Source organism: Columba livia, chromosome 1 (genome assembly GCF_036013475.1).
Source record: "Columba livia isolate bColLiv1 breed racing homer chromosome 1, bColLiv1.pat.W.v2, whole genome shotgun sequence".
Classification (NCBI taxonomy): domain Eukaryota; kingdom Metazoa; phylum Chordata; class Aves; order Columbiformes; family Columbidae; genus Columba; species Columba livia.
The window spans coordinates 98,853,459-98,874,128 of record NC_088602.1 but is presented as its reverse complement, the minus strand read 5'-3'; the positions used below and the strand labels follow the sequence as shown (position 1 = coordinate 98,874,128).

Below are 20,670 nucleotides of genomic sequence, written 5' to 3'. Positions count from 1 at the left end.
TTCTTGTGGACTACATCTCTTCCCTCATCCCTGTGCAATATGGGATGCCCACCTGACACTACCTCCTTCCAGGGACCTCTGGGCCTCATCCCCAGTTGACCTTATCTCCTTACGCACCCCTACGAGAAGTGTCCAGGTGACTAGGATGGTGAGGAGAGAGGGTCAGGGCCGGTTCAGAGCTGTGTTTGGTGGGCCACCACCTCTGCAGCCTTCCCAAGGAGACTTGTAATTCCTTAATACGTAGGTCAGAGGGAGGAAATATAAGTGATGGTATGAATACCAAGTTTTTCCCATTCCAGAGTCAAGGAGGAAAAGTCATCCAAACAGCCAGTGCAGATGGTCACCATGTGGTCACACGTCTTTTTTTTGTGGTCTGGCGAACAGGTCGCATAGCTAGTATCAATACTTATCAAGACTTAACCAGATGCCCTAGTTGCGTATATTTAAGTGGATATATTAAAATTATTTGTGTGTCTTAGAGCTGTTATTTCGTGCTACCCGCAGAAAGGCACGGTGGTTTTAGGGTACATCTATATTGGTATTTATGTTTAAGCCACCCAGTTACATTTTTGTCCCATTTCCATTTTTTTAGAAAAAGCATTGCTTGAATTCAGCAATTATAGTGCTATTCTGAGACAAGCCTAGCCAGATTTAAGCTTTGGCTTAAGCCTTGGGTATCTTCTGACTTCTGTTGGTACCTTTTCTGTCTTACAGGTTTTGGGTGACAGGTTCACAAAAGCGATACACCTTCATGTGCTCACAAGCATTTACATGTGGCCCAAAGGAGGATTTTCTTTTACATTTTCCACTTCAAAATTCCACTATTTTGCTTATTCAGCATAGGTTGTGAAGTTCAGGCCATCTCTTGAGTCTCTGTTTGGAAGTTATCTGTATGTAGGAAGCGAGAAAGTACATTCTCTTTCACTTGAGTTACTGGAATCAGGTACGTAAAGTCCTACTTGGGTGGGTGCTACATGTGTCCTCCTGCAGCCTCATCTCCCAGCTTGACCAGAGGTGGAAGGGAGCAGAGAAGTGATGCACTACATCAATGCAGGAGAGCACGGTGGCTGCACGGCGCTTACAGAGAGTCTGGCAGTGGATCCATGACCTGGCACCGGCCCAGGCCTGAGAGACCATGAATCCCTTCCGCTCGCCGTGGAAAACACTGCTACCACAGCAGAAATCAGCTACTGTATTTGTGTGCACAGGAATGTAACACAGACAAAGATCAGATCCAAGTTACTGTTGCAAAATTGGATTTCATCATTAGCAATATAAAAAAGGGTGTTTCGTTTTGTTATAGATTTTTTTTTTTTGTATCTATGATTTTAATATATACTATTTCTTCTCTCAACTTCATGTGTTTCTGTATTTTTATTACGTTTGTTGGTTAGTGAAATCTGTGTGCATGTGTGACTGTCTTATGGTGTAGTTTGCTTATACTATGTTGCATGTGCTGAGAAATATGCTGAAGGGAGACTTTGAAGAAGAAATATTTTTGGAGGGATTGATCTTGCATAATGTGTGAAATTCCGATCCCTGTGAAGTCCCACATGTTTGACGTCTAAAGTTGAGGGCATGAAGAATCAGTGACCACTTTGAAAACTGTATTTCTCCTTCCCAGGTCTCCTCCAGTAAGAGGAAGCACTATAAAAGACAAATAATGAGGTTTGTGTAAGTTATTTTTCTTTGTTAGAGCATTGCTGCCTCAAGTATTCAGGAAGTGTGGTTTCTACTGCTTCTCACTGCTGTTGGGACTCCTCTGCAAATAACCAGCATCTGCCATGGTCACATTTTTTTTCTGAATGTTGTTCTGTCTGACAATACGTAGGTTTTCAAGAGGAATTTTTGTAAACTTTTAAAATGTCAAAATCTGTTTGCTTTGAGCTTTTAACAGTGTCAAACATTTCTCTGCAGCTGGGGACAGTAAAAAGAAAGGTGAACAGGCACCTCTGCCCACACAAGAAATTTTCTTTGCATTTTCAAGTGCTTCTGCTGCTGCTGGTTGCAACCAAAACTTTTATAGTGCTCAAAGTATGACACAAAGGAGGGACTGTTTCAAATTCCTTTTTCAAAGGTGAGGAAATGTCAAAATTATTGAAGGCAATAAAAAGAAAAATGAAAAGCAAAACAGGAACAATTTTGATAATATAAATTTTATGGTGTCAGTGTGAAAAGGAAAGAGAAGAAAGATAGGAGAGTCTCTGTGTGTGCATTTATCTTGATTTTGGTGGGTTTCACATTTGTTTTTTTTTAAAGATTCTGATCTGTGGTAATAACAACTTTTCTTTGAAATCCAAATTTCAGTTTTCAGATAGTTCTGGGAATAAATGTGGTTTGGTTTTTTTTTGGAAAAAAAAATCCCCTCTGGATGTGAAGTGAAATGTCTTTTGCTAAAGAATTCTAAATTTGGACAGTTAATTTAGAAATAACTAATAACATGGCAATTGATTACAAGGTCCAACAATCCCCCTTCCCTGAATTATGAGAGAAAATTAACTAAATTTGCTTGCCAGTAATAACTACCTTGTGTCTTTTCCCATAAGCCAAGACTGTCGTCTGTAGACATGAATAAAGCCTATTAACATTAGACTCACTGAATGTCAAGGAAATTTCTTGCAATGTGTAAAAGTAATCATGTACAAATATGTTTGCAGATTGGGACTGTATTCTCACCCAAATATATAATGCAGTTTCCAGGTGATAGCTATCTGATATTATATCTATTTTTGTTTTAACACAATGAATACTCAGCAGCAGAGTAATACTGCTCACTGCCTTTTCCTTCTAATATTGCTCATGGCAGACATCCAATTTATACAGTGCAAATAATCATTATTTCCAACAGGCTGAGGATCTTTCCTGGCAAGAGCATAACCAATGTCTTCTACTCCTGCTTGTGTCATTCATGGTGTTTCAGTGATGTGAGTTAGCATATAAAATCCATTACCCATAGAAGGATTGTGGGAGGGGAAAAAAAAAGAAAAAAAGAAAACAGACAACACGCTTAGTACTGCAAGGATCAGGGAATTAAAAGCAAACAGCAAAGCAGGTGGAAAAATCTGACAAGGAAGCTTAATACACTGAAGAAGTATTGAGAGCTCGTGACCCTGGGGAAGCACTGCAGTCAGTGTCCTGGTGGCATCAATTGGTCCCTGCACATCGTTGCTGGGGAGTTCACTATTGTTAAACAGCACTTTTATGAGGGGCTTGCCACAGTCCCCAGGCCCTTTACTGGGTCACTTTTGAAGAACGATGAAAGTACATGAGTGAGGAGCAGTGATCCTTTCTCACCTGGAAGTCTGCAGGGACTCAGTGCTGAGAACAGCTCTCCAATTGTCTTTCGAAAAAAGACTCCAGCAGGATGCTAAAGCGAGAGTGTGTTTTCATCACTGACTTCGCAAACAGGAGTGACTCATGTGCCATCTGTTTTGTCCCTCCACCCGATCACAAGTGCTCCCTGTTTCTGCTGGTTAATATATTTGCCATCTATTAAAGAGAGAGGAAACTTTGGAGCAGTCAAAACAAACATGCCTGAGAAAGGCCGAAGTTTTGAAAGGGTCTGGTTTGAAAGCTGCTGCCACTATCACTTTCCATCGAAACATGAAGTTCTGGGGCAAGGACATGCCAGGTGACAACCCGCTGAAATCTTCTGACAACCAGTCAGGGATTTCTGACTGTCTGAGGCATGTCTGTATTATGTAAAACAGTGACTGCATTAGCTCCAGAGCATACTAAATGCACCACATCGTGCCTGAGCTGCAAACCCTGCTCCTCTGTGCCCCTTGTTACAGCTCTGTGGTGTGCAGGGGTGGCTGTCCTGCTTTGGAGCCTGAGGGAATCTTCAGCCTGGAAGGGAGGGGACAGAGGGGGAGTTACAATAGTGTGGATTTGTGAGCAGTTTGAAGAAGGTGAACAGAGACTGCTCAGAGTTTCCCAGAAGAGACCTTTCCTCCAATGCATAAAGTAGGTGGTAGAGTGGTGCAACAAATGAAAGCAAGCCCAGGAGCTACTTCTCTACCCGATACCTAGCTTAACAGTGGAACTTGCTGCAGGACACTGAAATCTTATCTGGGGCTTAAAAGATGTTTGAATAAATGAATGGAAACAATTTTCCATCAAGAGCACTGAAATAAAATGACAACACCTCTGGCTCTTTCTGTAGCTTAAACTCTACATGATGTTGGCAGTAAAACCTGGACTCCAAAATCACTAAGCCTTATAACAGAGTCAGAAGACCAATGCCAGAATAAACTGGAAAGCTGGATTAGTGGTGCCTTGGCCATTCATAGGCTGTCATTTTACCAGACTTTTTGCCGCTGAGGTTTTAGTGGTCAGTTAAAGAGTCCACCAACAAGATGGTAGTAACTTCATCTGAGGAGAAGCGCTAGGCTGGGGATTAACCAGATCATTCTACACTCCCCCCGTTTCCTAGACATTGTCTAAACCCACCATAATATGGTGGTGACAGTGCTTGCTAACAGAACATTAATAGATGGCATCGCTGGAGGAAAATCCGTAGTAACTTGGGCTCTTCTTAAGCATTACATCATGACAGTAGGCAAAAAGAACAAGCAGGGCCAAGGTATGACTTACTAGAGCACAGCCTGTCCAACGAGCAGCCTTCCCTCAACAAACTCCATCTTTCCCTTGCTGCCTTGCTGTCATGCACTTGTAAATCATCCCTCCCAAGTTTAAAGATTCTATATACAAATACATTGTGACAGAAGTGCAAGACATGCTGTATAAATGTGTGAAAAATCTATCTTGAATTACCTGTATTTTCAGGTCCTCCTCAGTGGGCAGCCTGACTCCGTCACGTACAACACCCCAGAAAGAACTCACAGGTCTGGCGACATAGTTTCAGCCTCCCAGCTCAAGCCTAGACATGAGCCAGGATGTGTCACAGTTTTGCTCTAACTGGTTTATGTTTCTCCGTAATCAGTGAAAATGTTACCTAGCTAAATGAGAAAGAGGAACAAACTGTACCTATCACCAGAAAAATCTCCCTCGGAAACAGTTTCCAAACATATGCATTAGGTAACGAGCCTGTTTTCCTGACTATCTGTCACAGCACTCCGTGCTATTCTGGTTGTATTTCACAAACTGGCATTGCTTTTTAATACGCTCGCTCCTGGTCTGCTCTGAATCAGTTGTTCTGCATATTCTCAGGCTGCTTTTGTGAGAAACCACAGTTATGCCAGGCAGCTTCTGTCAGCCCCACACTATGCTTCTTGATGGAGCATGATTTTCAGCTCTCTCTACTTTTTAATTTTCACCTTTCCTGTCTCTAGCTATGTCTTTTTGCAGCATGAAACCCTTTGTAATGGGAAAAAGTGCAGAAGCCATCCCAGTGTCCCCCCCCCGCAATTCTGTGCCAGTGACAACAACCGCAAATGCGCAGTGGTGTAATTCAGTACAAGTATGAATGCATTCAGAAAGTATGAGCAAGATGGTGTTCAGAAAGCTCAGCCTTTTGCTTATGAAATCTCTGAGAGCTTCTTGTGCATTATATCATCTTTCTCAACAGTTTACAAATCTTTTCCCCCCTCCCGCGGAAACATTTGTCACAGTGGATTATATTATTCAGTGCTGCTGTATGTAAAATGTAGAATGTTAATACTTAATTTGGTTAAACATGCATAATTTGGGAAGACAGGTGAAGTGATGGATTAATCATCAGGCTTTTAAATCTAAGTCTTGTTAGCTACAGTTTTAAATGTTGTTTATTTGAAATTACAGTGTGGATATGATGTCTAAGTGGAAGCTCTTTACATATATAAATTAAAGCTGCTTTTGCTGTTGGTAATAAGCTAGAGGTTTGATTTATAATCTGTCATTTTCTCTCATACCTGGATGTTCAGATAGACTTATCACAAATAACTCATTGATAAAGGTACAACTACCAATAACATTTTCTTTCTGCTTTCCATGAATGCCTTCAAGCCTTGACTTACAGGACCTTTCCTGCTTGTGGTGGGAAGGTAATTACGGCTGGATAGACATCTCATTTTTGTCATCTATTAAAATAACTGACTCTGGCAGTGGTTTTGATAGCGGATTTGTGCCATGGCTTTGTGTCAGCCACAAATTCAAGAAAGGGCCTTGTCATCCCGACAGCAGCCCAGCAGAAGCAATACCTGCTCACTGCTGGCCTGGTTTTGAGCTCAGGGGAAGCTCCTATAACCCTCTTGCTGTTTTCTTGAGCCTTCCAGCCCACTTGACTTTCAGATGTTCGACAAATGAAACCATACCATTAGGTTGTGAGATGGAAGCTATGTTCCTGGCTTTGCCCTTCTTATCACCTTTGCAAACCTGATCTGCTGGCCAGCATCCCCAGACTGGGCTGCAGAACAGTTGCCCAAGAAAAAGTCTTTCTTCTCTCCTAAGGAAGGTTTGCTAGTTCCTCTTCTGGAAAACTACAGACATCTGACTACATGGCTATGAGTCTTTGGCACAGAAATAAATTGAATCCACTTTTTCTGCTCTCATTGAGAAGGGAAATCGCCCTTTATATAGCTCCCAGCTGTCCCAAGTCACCTTCCTCAGTACCTATTCATAGATTTTATACTCAAGACATCTCAGCTTCAAAAGAAATTCTTAGGAAAGAATGCAGCATTGTCTTGGAAAATAAGGGTACTCCTGCTTTGAATTTGTGCTGTGGAAGAGAGAGAGGTGAATATTAGTTGTGTCAGAATGGCAATTGAACCAAAAGAATGGAAAAATATTCAGCTGGTGCTGAGCCAAAAAGGGTATTTTTAAGGATTCTTTTGTGTAACTCAAATACTTTATTTAAACTAAAAGGAGAATTTTTGACTTCATTTTGGGACTGTTTAAACATTTAAACCACTTTCTGCTTTAGATTTTGTTTACATAAATAGTGTCATTTCAGAGGAATTTTATATTTTGATGTCAGACAGAACATGTAGGTATTTCTGAAATGAAACATTTATTAAGCAGCATCCAAACACAGTGTTTTGATATAATATTCCCAGTACCTTTCAAGCTCTATTTCACAACAAATTTTTTAGTTCCCAGGGATATTTTGGCCAGTTGAGGCTGGGGCTGGTCTGGATCAGTCAAAGGCAATAAGCAGAAAATCCTTTCTAAAGAGTCGGAGACAAAAGAGTATTTTGAGAAGCAAATCCTTCTTTCTTTACCAGTGCTGGAGGGAATCAGTTGATTAAATGATATTTAGTGATGCTGGGTGATGCTCTTCTATATTCTGCTCTCAGGAACTTGTATCTCTTATCTTTCAGATCTGAGGAGAGGTACAAAAAAACCTATGTTGCTAATTGGTACAGCAAGATGGCACACAGTTATTTATTGCCAGAACTATGGGCTTTTCATTGAAAGGTTCTAACATTTCAGTTTCATTTGTGACTTTCCTGTTTAGAGGCAAAGGCCATGATGTCTGTGTTCAAGCATGGCTTGTTCACAACACCAAAGATGCACCTTGCTTATCAGAGTATAACCATCTTTGGGAATTATAATTACCCCAAACAAGAAAAGAAGGTGTGAGGAAATCATGTTCAGCCTCACAGTGGCTTGGGATTTGGTGTGCAGCAGCCTCACCACCCCCAGCAGTCTCCAGATGAAGACTTGCCAGCATTTTTCATCCAACAGTAAGTAAGCAGGTTGGAAACAACATCTAAGATTATCTCCTCTCTGCTTGGGACTTTGTTATATTTCAGTGAGCTTATGACAGAAGAGAAAAGCTTGCATTTATCTTTTTATCTTCGACTTTCACATTGCTGATTCTTTGTGATCTGAGACACTGTGGTGCTCGTAGCTGGACCAGGCTGGAAGGTGTTAGGGTCCAACAAAGGACTTCTGGGGAGTCACATCATCGTGAGGCCACACGCAGACCATGCCACAGCATGGGAACATCACTTCCAAGGCCACTCAGACATGCTCTTTTCCAGAGCGTGAGGTTTTATCCTGCCATTGATTGCCTTCCTTGGAGGAATTTCTTTTGAGCTGCCTTTCATCTGCTTTTCTCTTCCTAAATCACTGTTGCAATTGTTCATAGTTGGCTATGTTTTGTTTGTATTTATACAGCTTTCCTGCACTGAATAAGCACCATTTAATATGAATTATTGGAACACAATCAGGAAAATAATTGGGAAGAAAAGGAATCAGCTGTGGAACTATCTATTCATAGCATCAGTTTCCTCTATTTACCAACAAGTTTTTCACTTGCTTAGATAAAAGTATTTTATCCTACTCATTCTGGTTTATTTTCTTGCATCAGAACCCTGTTTTCCTTCCTTCCTTCAACTCTTCTGTTTATGTAACATTCCTATTGTAATTTGCTGCATTGGAAGAGGAACTGTTCAAGCTCAGTTTTGCCCTAGCCTAAGCCTCTGTACTCTTTGGAGGACAGGATTTGCTGGCTAAGTGGATTAACTTATTTCTTTTTGCTGTCCAGGGCTGCATCAAATTGCTACTATAATCGTAAGAGATAAAATCTTTGGCAGTTAAAACTACGCATTTTTGGAGTTGCTGCCTTTTGCATAACACACATTTGGACCTTTAGGTGTTATCTGGAGTGTGAGAATTTTATTGGATTTATTTGCAGATCTTTAAAAAAGGCATGGACTCCATTTAGGAAGTTTATTGTCACCTGGCAATGACCTGTGTCACTGTGCACAAGAGGATTTTAAATCTGTACTTTAGAAGATAAGAATGAATCGAAATTCTGCTGATGGTGTTCCCCTTGGCTCCAGCATTTTGTCCAGACATCTGAGCTGTAGAAACAGGGAAACAGAAGCAGATTGACCACTTTGTTTTATCAACCACTTCAGTGTCCAGCATTTCAAGTAAAAATCTATCTTCCTGCTACATTACTCTTGTTCTGCATCTGCTTTCCGGCCTCACTTGCATGCTGCTCTTAGCTTTGCTACAGGAAATATGTAGCAGCAGTGTTGATCACAAACACTACTACAGACTCTTTTATTTAATCAAGAGCAATTGCAAAATAAGACTGTGTCTGCCAGGCAAACACATGGTCCAGGGCAGAAATAGGTTAATTAAAAGGAGATAAGCAAGGCAGGAAGTCCCAAAATAGATAATATTAGTTGGCATGATCTTGACTTTGAAACTTACTTAATAGTTTTCTTTTTTTGACAGCTTATTTCTCTTCTAAATCTTATTCTTTTGAGCAAGGAGGAGAGGAAATGTGATTAAATGAGATTAAGTAGCATTCAATCCACTTTTTTTTTCCATTTCCAGTTGTATGTCTTCTACTCCTTGTGTTGAAGTCCACGCTCTTGCATTTGGTGAGGACAGAACCTGAGCCTGGATAAATAATAGAATGCAGTCCAGTGAAAAGTGCTCCACATGAAATTTCAGAATTGTGATGACACTGGATGCAGCAAACTCACATTTAACATAGTTAAAAGACTGTGTACTAAAGCACAAGCCTGTGTATTTGCTTAATTAAAATGGCTATAGTCAAAGGGAGAGAAGAGGGAGAAAGGGAAACCTGCAACAGCTTGGCACATTTTGCCTGAGAAGAACAGGAGGCGGCATCAAATCTCTCCCAGGTCCTGCCACACCTTTTTCATGCGCATGACCTATACTTGCAAATCCATAGCCAAACAGTTACCTCTTGGCTTGTATAGGCACCCACATACAAGTATATGGTCTGGTTGGCCTTATACATGCTTAAACTTGTTCACTACATTGATAACAAGTTCTCTTTAGATCTCTTGCAGCATAGAGAGAACATTTTTCTTCTTCTACAAGTTGCTTTGGTGACACAGCTAATTGCTTGGAGGTGTGGACAGCCTATACAAGTGAATCAAAATCCATTACAGAAAGCTATTAATAAAAATAATTTCCAAAATATATTTTCAGTGGGAGGTAGTATGCAGGGCAGCAGCCACCCGTTGTACAGGGTGGGGGGATGCAAACAGCAAAGTATGCGGTGCACCCTGCATCAGGGTGTCAGGACACTGAAGCACACCAATCCACAGTCTTATCAGACCTGACATAGTCTTGTTAGGATAAAGCTATCCTGACTGGGATGTCAATACTCTTTGAATTGTATAGGCTTAGTTGGTCCCCCTGAGACAACAAAAAGATGCTGACCACCTGATTGCCCGATTCAGCCTTCCTTGCATGGTAGATATTTCAGGCTTGAAGTTTAGATTGGAAAACTATTAACTCCCTCAACCACATACAAATGAAGGAAAGAATTTATTTTCTCTAGAAATCAGATCCTCTATGAGATGAACTTCCCTGACTTTTTGGCAGTTAGAGGTATGTTTTTGGCTGAGTTGTATTCTTCACATATTGACTATGCTTCATATGAAATTACAAATACATTTAACATTAAATTGGTGAGATTTCACTATCAATTTTCTCATTTTCGCCTTTGGAGAAGGATCTTACAATACTTAGTGATTGGCCAATAGAATGAAAGAAGAAATTCAATGTCAATAGATGCAAAGTGATGCATATGGGGGGAAAAGCACCCTACCTACCTACGTAATGACGGTTTCTAAGTTAGCTTCTAATGTTCAGGAAAGAGACTGGGAGTCATTACTGATAAGTTCCTGTGAAAATCAGTTCATTGCTCAGTGGTAGTCAAAAAGATTATTAGGAATTATTAGGGCAAGAATAGAGAGCAAACAGAAAAAAATAGTTATGCTACTACATAAATTCATGATGCATCTGCATGCATCCTGGATATTATGCAGTGAACTCATCATCACAGCTCAGAATGGACAGCTGAAAGTGCCCTAGAAAAAGAAGGAAGCAGACTCGATCAATGGAGTGACTTTTGTGTGAAGAAAGGTGAAACGTACTGGGTATTTTCAGCTTGAGGAAGAGATGAAGCCTGATAGCATCATGAATGGTAATGAGTAGTTGAGGAAAGAGATTAATTATAATTCCTGACAATATAAGAGTAAGGGCTGATGAAATAATCAGCTGAGCATTTAAAAAGGGAGAACTTCATCACCCAGCATGTGGTGCAATGCATGGCCGCAGGATATTATGGAGACCAAAATAATAAATAGATTCAAAAGCTGATGGGGCAAATTTGCAGAGGATAGGGCCATCAGCTTCTGTTCAAAATGATGTTCAGGGTGAAACCTCCAGCTCAGAAGTCACTATGTCACTGGTGACCAGAAGCTAGGAGGCAGGGGAGGGTCACTCAGTGTCTGCATTATGCCCATCTGCTTCACTTGAGTGTTTTGGTTCTGTCCACAGAGAGGGTGGAGAGCCAGGTGATTCTTTGCTTTTCCATGTAATGTCAGTATGACTGTTCTGTTATGCTTTTCTATCATTAAAATTTATACTGAAGTATTTATTTATTTTAATTTGTATGCTTTTCCACATCCTCCATCACCACGTCATGCGGGTGACATAAACATATCCGTGAATTTGTCCCTCACAGCTCTTCAAAATGGCAGAGAAGCAGCCCAATCCCCATTTACAAGGGGATCCTCACCCTGGCACGAGTCTGCTGGGCTGGGAAGGTCTCTCAGGGGCAGACAGCTGCCTTCCCCTTCCTTACACTCTGTGTGGTGCTCTGGAGAAATGACCATGTAGCATATTGCCATGGCAGCCCTTCCCCTGCCAGCCCTCCCAGAACTGACCGCCTCTGAGCTACATCCAGCCCTTATGACTAAGGCACAGTGAGAGAGGAAAATAAAACCCCTCAGTGTGGCAAAGCCATCAAATCCTTAGTCAATGCTGAAGTGAAGCCCGTGTGGTTTGGTCAAAGTCCAGCAGCACGTCTGTGGAAAACGTGGGAGCTGGATCCAACCCTTTTCTTGCTTGGATAGTGACCTGTGATTACAGTTGTCGGTGCAAGACACCTAATATATCCATCTTCAATATTATTTTTTTCTCTTGATGTAACTTTTTATTGTATCCAGTGTGCTGTAATTCTGAGTTTTTCCCTTTATAGCAGTTAGTTTCTCGGCATAGTCCCTGACCACAAATACTTTTGAGTGGAACATCTGGTTCTAATGTGCGCTCTAGAAATGTTACTTTCTGCAATATTCCAGTTTTCTCCCAAATGATATTTTTCTTCTTCTGTTTGCCCAGAACAGCTTGTAGACTGATCAATATCTGAAGCAACAAAGGATCCATAGGAGAACAAAGACTTCAAAAGCCACATAAGATTTCCCAGAACTCAGGGCAGTGTCAGGAGAGGCAGTTTGCAGCCCAGCCATGTGTTCAGGAACACTGTGCGGCTGCCTTCCCCCTCTGTGTCTGTACTGGTGTTTCCCACTGCTACTGCCAGTTACCTTAACTGTAGAGAAAATCTCAGCTTATTTCCTTGCTGGTGATCCCACCTATCTTCTTGTTTTTTCAGTTCTCTTTCACCCCTAGCCCAACTCATTCCAACATTCAGAGGAAGCAATATTGCAACTTGGTTCCTTCTGTTGTTTCTTGCTACCATTACATCTACCATTACATCTGTGGGGTTTTTTTTGGTGTTTTGTTTTTTTTTTTTTCCAAGAATTACTAGCTTAGGAGTCATCCTGTGTTATGTGAGTAAACAAACCTTGTTCTCCTTACAGGGAGAGTGCTGCTAAGCATCAAAGAGGCCGTGTAGTCAGTAAAGTGGAGATACAGGATGAAGCAGGGAAGTTTAATGTACTTTCAGGCATGGGAAACACAAAAAGCCAGCTGAACTCCAGAGAAAACTGTACTGCACTTTTGGTATGCTTGCAGTACAGATGACATAAATAATATATGAATCCTGGAAGGAGTGTAGGAATATATAAAGCTTTATGTAGGGGAGCACTGCATGCATGAGGGAAATTCAGATGCATCTACAAATCACGGGCTGGATGCCAAACAGTGCAATGGTACCTACTGTAAACAGGGCTCAGGGACTGAATTACTTAAGTAATTATAGTCAATTGTGACTCGTGTGCTGAAAGGCTAAATTGTGCACTGCCACAATCCAATAAGTTATTTAACTTTGGAAAAATAAAGTTCCTCAGTGAGGAGGATTTATTATTCTGTTACTTTATCTTTACAAGTCAAGCTGCAGGCAAATATGATCATAGTTTTTTAAGAGTTTACCTGAGTGGGATTGTCTTACTGGCCAATGACTTCTTCTCAGTGAGGGTGACGGAGCACTGGAACAGGCTGCCCAGGGGGATTATGGAGTCTCCTTCTCTGGAGACATTCAAAACCCGCCTGGATACATTCCTATGTAGCCTCAACTAAGTGTTCCTGCTCTGGCAGGGAGATTGGACTAATTGATCTTTCAAGGTCCCTTCCAATCCCTAACATTCTGTGACTCTGTGATTCATCATTGCTACAACACATCGAGAAATACAGCATGATTCAGACACATGAAAAACTGTGTATCAAGCATTTTAAATCCTTTCTGGTTCTCGTCATTGAGAGGTGAACAAATCTATGCATGCTTTGACGAGCCTGCTGTCCAGCTGTGTCTGTGCTGGCAGCTGTGTTGCAGCTCTGGAAGGTGCTCCCACCCATGCCGGGGTGGGCACGGGAGGAGTGCTGGATGGAGGATCCCGGGGTTTCAGCCTTCAGGGAGCTAAGGCTGAAACCCCACACAGCTCCCAAGAGCCTGCCTTATAGCTTCCTGTGTCCTGAAAACAGACTGGTTTACTTTCTGGAGCTGGAGACTGGCTTTTCCAACTTTGCTCTTTGAGGCATAGCTGGGATCTGATCTCCTTCCATTCAGCTTCCCTGTTTCTCTGCACAGACACTCTCCCAGACCCCTCTTCTTCTTCATCAAAAAAAACAGACGGTAGAAGAGAAGGTCCCAGCTCAGCCCTTAACTCCCACTCCCAAATCATCCTTTTCATAGTCTTCCTCCGTCCTCTTCACCCAGAGAATACGCCTAATGCCATTTTCAGTGTTAGGATCTGCAGCTATCCTTTGTTCATCTTCTCATCTATCCATTTAATGCTTAGCATGACCACGAATGTTTGCCATGTGGACCCATCTATTAATATTTTAATCTGGCCTGAGTTTTGGGTCAGTAACAAGCAATAAGAACAATTATGAAAACGTTTGTCACACTTGAGATGAAAGAGAACTATTTTTCTTATTCCTCCAAGGCCATATTCCTAATACAGCTTCTTGGACACAAGAGAAAATGCTTGCATTGAGATTTACTTCTGACTGAGTTCAAGTGACACCAACAGGACACAGATTCCCTCTGTAATCATTTGCATGCTTTTGATGCTGTTTAGCATGTGGTAAATACAATGAAATAGAGGAAAATTATTTGTGTTGCTAGAGGTCAATAGAAATTTCAATAATTTTACAAAACCTGTCTGGAAACCTATCTGGCTGGGATAGTCACACCAGAGAGACCTTGGTCACCTTGCATAGCAGCCAGCAGCTTCTTTGAAATATCCCCAGGAATATCTTTTAGCTTGAAGTCTGGTCTTTATTGGTTGCTGCACAGACACTGCATACAGCCTCTGGAGCAAAACTTCTGCTGCACTGCCCCATCACTTTCTAGGACCACGGTCGCTGGAGGGAAGAGCTTTCATTGTCATGGAGAAAACCAGGGGAACTGGCTGAGAGAGCTCTGAAGGAGCAGGGGTGCCACGTTTGGGTGTTTTCTGAGGCTGTATGACCTTCTCTTTGATATAAATAGTCCAGCAGACAGGCATGAAGCAGCCACTGATTTTGTCTGCTGCTTTATCAGGTGATCACAGGGATCACAACCCTTGGTCACCCACTTAGTGCAACTGTGTAGGATCTGGCCCTACGGTGAGGCCCACGAGGGTTTGGCTTGTGCCAGCACTTGACCAGGAAAAGCTTCTCAGAAGTCAGAGGGATCAAGTTAGAAAATGAAACAACTTAATCACCGTCTTTTGTAAGAAATGCTGCAACAGATAATTTTGTCTTCCTTTATTGAAACTATTCTTTGATCTGAAAAAAACAATCTCATTTTATAGGAATAGTGTTTTATGGAAAAGGTATCTTGATCTCATTTAGGCATAGCTGGCAGATTTTAATTATAGATGAGCACTTACTCTAACACTTTTTAGTCATATTTTACTCTGAAAGCATGGCGGGTCTGAGTCAGCAGGATGCACAGCTGACTCTAGCCCAGGGAGGAGGTTGGGCAGAGCAGACTCTGCAGCCTCCAGATGTTGTGCACTGTTTTCAGTGGCCTTTTGTAACCTTCTTGGAGATGGGGTGATACACAGATTCAGGGGATTTCTTTTTTTTTTTTTTTAAAGCGAGAATCTAGATAACAAAAATGACTGGGAACAGTACAATTTCTACTTGTCTGACTCAACAGCACCTGCTTCACTTAAAGCACTGAAAGATTGTTGGAATAAGACAGGTGTCCAGGTTTCCTTAAGGAAAATATTTTCAGCTGTTTTCATGAAAAGGAATGGCTGCAAGAGCGAAGTTGTCTAATTTTGAGAGAAACGGCACAAATGAAAACAAACAAACAAAACATGAAGAAGGAGGGAGTGTGATTTTGATATCAGCTTGGAACTGTACTTTTTGCGAGGATTAGAAGGTCAGTGTTTTGGACACATGCCCAAAACACTGACATTTTGGAAGAAAAGGAAGTGAAAGAAAGAAGGAAACCTGTGCCTGGGTACAGAAACAGGGTTTTGCCATGCTGCAGAGGAGGATGGCAATGCATTGGAGGGGGTGGAAGTGAATTTGTCTCCATCCAGACTCCCTTCAAAATGCAGTGCATACATGCTATATCAGCATGCTCTTAAAGCACTGGAGGTGCATATATTTTTGACAAAAGTTTTGTTATTTTACCTGTCACTCTGATTTATGCTTTCTGGAAAACACAGAGCTGCAGTTGGAAGAAAAGAGAAAAACCATATGGCAGACTACTGCCAAACAAACAAACACATACAGTATAGATGCCAAACAGCTTTTGTACAAACAAAAGGAACAGAAAAACAACCTTATCCTCCTTTTATGCTTCGACATGCTTCCATGAAAGAGTATGCGCCTGGCTTTTGACCTCCTATTAATCCTGCTGAAGAGACTTGCTCTATTAGAAAGTGTGCTCGGGGTATTTCCTAATGCATTCAGGTTTTAATAAGATTGTGATTTACAGAGATAAATGCGCCTAACCCTGTGAGTAACTCTGGAACTGGCATTAATTTTAAGTGTTATCACCGTATTTTACATAGCTGAGACACTGTGAGATGGAAAGTAGCTGGCTGGGCAGGGACTGTCATACCTCTGAAATGGCCCTTGTACAGGACCCCTGTCAAGCAGGACTAAAACCCCATGTCTTGCTCATGAAGTGTTTGCTGTTACCTCAGCCCTACAGTGACAACCTCTGGAGCAACCCTTACTCAGGCAGGCAGGACCTTGCTTATTTTGGGTCTGCCAAGTGGTGGATGTGGGGACTTTCCTCAGGAATCTGTGATTACAGTAAGCGCTACTTATTTACGAAGATAACTGTCACATAATTTTGAATGCCCTAGAGCAAGACCACTGTATTTTTTTGTAAATGAGGAAAGAAATGCAATTCTCTTTCTAGCTTTTATGAAAAAGGGGAAAATGCATTTTGCCTGTTGTGGAAACATCTAATCAAATGCAGACTGCTGAACTGCACATAAGATACAACCGCATGCAGCTGGTGAACATGTGCGTGTGCACAGACACACACACTGCTGGGCACTGCAGGCAACACCTGCATGCTGAAATGGGACTGGGAGCTCCATGGGGGAGCAGTGGCTGGGTGAGGAGGCTCGAACAGCGAGGATTGGGAAGAGGGGAGCAAAACTAGCACTGAGAGCAGGGGTGACAGCAAAAACAGGGGTTTGGAGGAACAGTCTGGAAGGAAGGATGGGGCAGTTGCACAAGGCAATGGAGAAGCGCAAGGGGCTGGGGACCGACAGCAGCCAGGAAGGCATCTGGGGCTACCTTTTGTCATTCCTAAATTTCTCTGCTTCCCTGTTCTCGTGCTTTCAGAGAAAGTCTGAAAACACCTTAGCAAAATGTTTTAGTTCTCTCTAAAAGAAGATAAATGTTAAAGAAAACTTACTGTCCCTGCCAGCCAGACTCAGTTCCTGGAGACGGAGATCTGGACCAAGGACTGCGCTGTGGCTGCGGGTGCTCCACACTTGGTGTGTGCTGACCTGACTTCCTGTGCTGGAATGAATGTATATTTAAAACAGGAGATTACATGTTTCTTGCTCTCCATTTTTTTTTCCCCTCGCAGGTTTGCATAAACATGCCTAAGCAGGATGCTGAGTTTGCCCAGACAGACCTCTTCAAGCCTGGAAACATGAGTACTTGAACTGAGCTGCTGGCCCTGTCACAGTGCAAATCAGCCCCGTCTGCCAGAGCACTCGGCTGTAGCCATGCCAGAGGGAATGCCTGAGCTTTGGCTATACCCATTTTCATTTCTGTCTGGATTGTGGACATCGAGTACAAAAAGGGACTGTGATGAGTTATATGTATGGTCATCCATGATAAAACGAGTGACTTAATGAGAATTTACTACGGATGCGGTAGATCTTTTTCCACACAGAAGAACTTGTGTTAATTGATTGTGTTAATCTCATCCTCCCCTATTCATCTTAATCCCTACATTTAATTTTATTTGGGTTGTGCATTTCCCTTGAGGATCTGTGTAAGCAGTCAGACTCAGTTAAGTTCCTTGACATACCAAGGGGAGTGGAAGACTGCACTGAGGACACAGCTCAATCCAAACCAGAAAAGACAGAAGGGAGAAAAACGAAAAGAAATATAGATGCAAAACCTAAAGTATTGTCCTGGAACTTACCGTTATAAAAATACTTAAGAGCTATCACCGTTTTAGGAAGTAAAACAGGCAGGAGCAAGCTCTCTCTTACTGAGGGACGTGAGGTAGCACTGTGTGCTCTCATACTGGTGTAGTTTCTTATCCCAGGGAGCAGGTGTCCTTGCCCGCATGGCTGAATGAGGTCAGCTATGGCTCTGTGCTGCTTCTGGACCATGCACGGACATTGTGTGCAGAGCACTGATGGGCATGAACATAAACCATACCAGGGAGTGCGTTAACGTGTAAACACTATGGACATTCATGAGTGGTGTTTGAGCCCAGACCATGGCCCTGTTTGGTTTGCTAGTACTGATGCAGCTTGTGGGTCTTCAGTCTGTAGGCACTGCACTTTTATTCTGTAAAGTCTCTGTGCTTAAAGGATGCAGTAAGGGGAGGCTGCTAGACGGAAATTTCAGATCTATCTATCTTTGAAATTCTTCACTTTTACCACTACAAATTCTTGATTTTACTCTAATACAGCTTTTCGTGATATAATTTGCCTTAGTCTCAATTTAGGGTTGAGAAAAATTAGCCAAGTAAAATCCTGGAGATAAAAAAACCCACCTAGTCTTTTTCTTAATAATTTTCTGTAATTAGCAGGGATTTAGAGTAGGTAATTTTACCCTTGACAATAAAACGGCAATCATTTGTGATGAGGTAAATAGACATTCAAGCTGGACAGAGAACAGCTGAAGTAGAACCTCAAGAGATTATAAAAGAAACCTGCTGATGTGCAGGTTTCTGACTTTCTGGTGTCAGCATTAAGCGACACTATTCAGGTTAAACAAACCTTTTTCTGTGTGGATTAAAGCTTTGCTTCCAAACACCTTTTTACACCCAGTGAACTAGACTTGAGAATTTGTGTAGACATATATAAAACCATGTGGCTAATCAGTATGCTTGAATATTAACCACCCCCCAGCCCACAAGTTTTGCTGATTGCTGTGATCAGTCGATTTATAATACAGTTAAAAATGCACAAAGTACAGGGTATAGACCAGGCACACAGTGTGGCCACATATAAAGAGGGGGTAAACAAAGGAATAGCCTAATGAAGCTTTGATGATGACCATCCCTCTGGGATCTGGAATCCAAACATGGGTGGTCACAGGTGTTAGCAGTGCATGCTCTGTGGCATAGTCATAAGAGGCCAAGCATTGTCTTGAGGGGGCTGCCTTTGTTCTCAGACTTTAAAGAATACAATGTAAATAAATTCTTAAGTCATAGAGAACTTGATATCCATGCAACTCTGGTGGAAGTGCCCTTGCAAGACCTTCACTGAGCAGTCCTGTTTGATATCTTGCCACTAAACCCCAGGAATGTCCCAGAAGCAAATAGACTGTGACACTGCACACCATCTTGGCCTCTCTGCTGTCCTTGTTAGGTACAGGCTCCCTCTCTGCCTCCCTCCCATGCAGAGGAGATGCTCCAGCCCTGTGGGCCCACCAGCAGAACAGATTTCCTGCAGATGCTCTGTGCTGTCATCCCGTGGCAGATTTTCACTTGGGAAGTCACCATAGAGCTACCCTTTATCTGTTCAGAGGTACACAATGCTGAGAGCCAATGTACTCAACATACTTTGCTACAGACATCAGAAACTCAACAATTTTTAACCTTCGCAGGTCTGCTTTGCCTTTATTGATGATGCATTTACTCTTGTTCTCTCCAGGCAAGTCTACTAATACACTGATAACACTTAAGCCTTGACATGTTCATAGATAGATAAGCAGGCTGGTACCAGGTCTAGTCTGCCTAGCACAGTAGCGTAAATTATAGCACAATACAAGAAATTCCTAAGGATCTGAACAGTTCATATAATCCCAGTGGTATTAACAAAGATGCTTCAAGATATTACTTGTGTTGTAGCAGATTAATTTATTTTTATTAATGTATCACAACTTTGAATGTTGTAATCACATCCTAGCTCCAGGAAAATGCTGTGATCCCTGCTCCAAAGCTCTTAAAATGTTATGTTAGTCACAAGTGTATTACTGAGATTAAAGATCTAAGAGAGCAAGGGGAACAACATGAGTCTGGTGAAGAGGAAGGTTACAGCTACAAGGCTGCCTGTTTTTCCAGCAGAATCGTGGTTGCATCATGAGATTTAGGATCAGGTTTTTTGTCCTGCTAAGATTAGGAGACACTCAAGTGTTGGCATGCAATGTATGAACTTCAAAGGGAAAGTGTTTCAGGGAAAGAAAGAGCGAAGCGAGTTTTCCAAGAGAAGTGCCCATGAGCACCCGAGGCATGTTTTTTTTTAAGTAGCTGTCTACATGTTCCAGCTATTTTAGGCAACACTGGAGGACGTGATGGCTTCTCCAGGTAATGAAGTTACAGAAGAGACAGGGAGCAGCATTTCTCAACCTGGCACCTTCCCCTCCCCTACTCCTGCAGGTGCCCTGGGACAGCATCCTCACTGCCATCCCACCCTGAGCCCATGCTCACCATCAGCCCCTACCATGGGGCAAAGCAGGTGAAAAGGTCTTTCATCCAAAGCTGTTCAGGGCATCTATGGTAGCGGTGCAGCTTCTTGTGCTGGGCTGGACCTGTCTCCACTATACAGTTTTTCTACACAAGACTGTATGCCATTTTAGATGCTTCATCCACAGGTTTCATCAACATCTCATTTTGGTGGTATGAATTCTGGTTACTTCTCATTTTGATGTTGTGAAGAGAGCTAGAGCTTCACTTGTGACCTTCATGAAAATTCAAATGACAGCTTTGCCAAAATGACTTTGGAAATAATGGGGTTGGTTTGGGAAGGGTGGGAAAGGGAGGCTATTACTAAAATTCTACTTGGCTGACTGAAAAGAGGGTATTTTTGGAGAATCAGGAGAAAAACATTAAAACATGTAAGTTTTTCTGGATATTTTCACTGAGTTTTTGGTTACTGCAAAGTGGTCTGTTAA

At 42.0% G+C, this 20,670-nt stretch overlaps 1 long non-coding RNA gene across 1 annotated transcript; it reads right to left on the bottom strand.

The window, feature by feature from the left end:
- Nucleotides 1-6,627: 6,627 nt before the first annotated feature.
- LOC135579919 (uncharacterized) lies at nucleotides 6,628-17,812 on the bottom strand. Its single transcript, XR_010473883.1, has 3 exons — nucleotides 17,000-17,812; nucleotides 9,109-9,300; nucleotides 6,628-8,750 (listed from the first exon to the last, which is right to left on the bottom strand). It is a non-coding gene; the product is annotated as an uncharacterized LOC135579919 (long non-coding RNA).
- Between the last annotated feature and the right edge of the window lie 2,858 nt (nucleotides 17,813-20,670).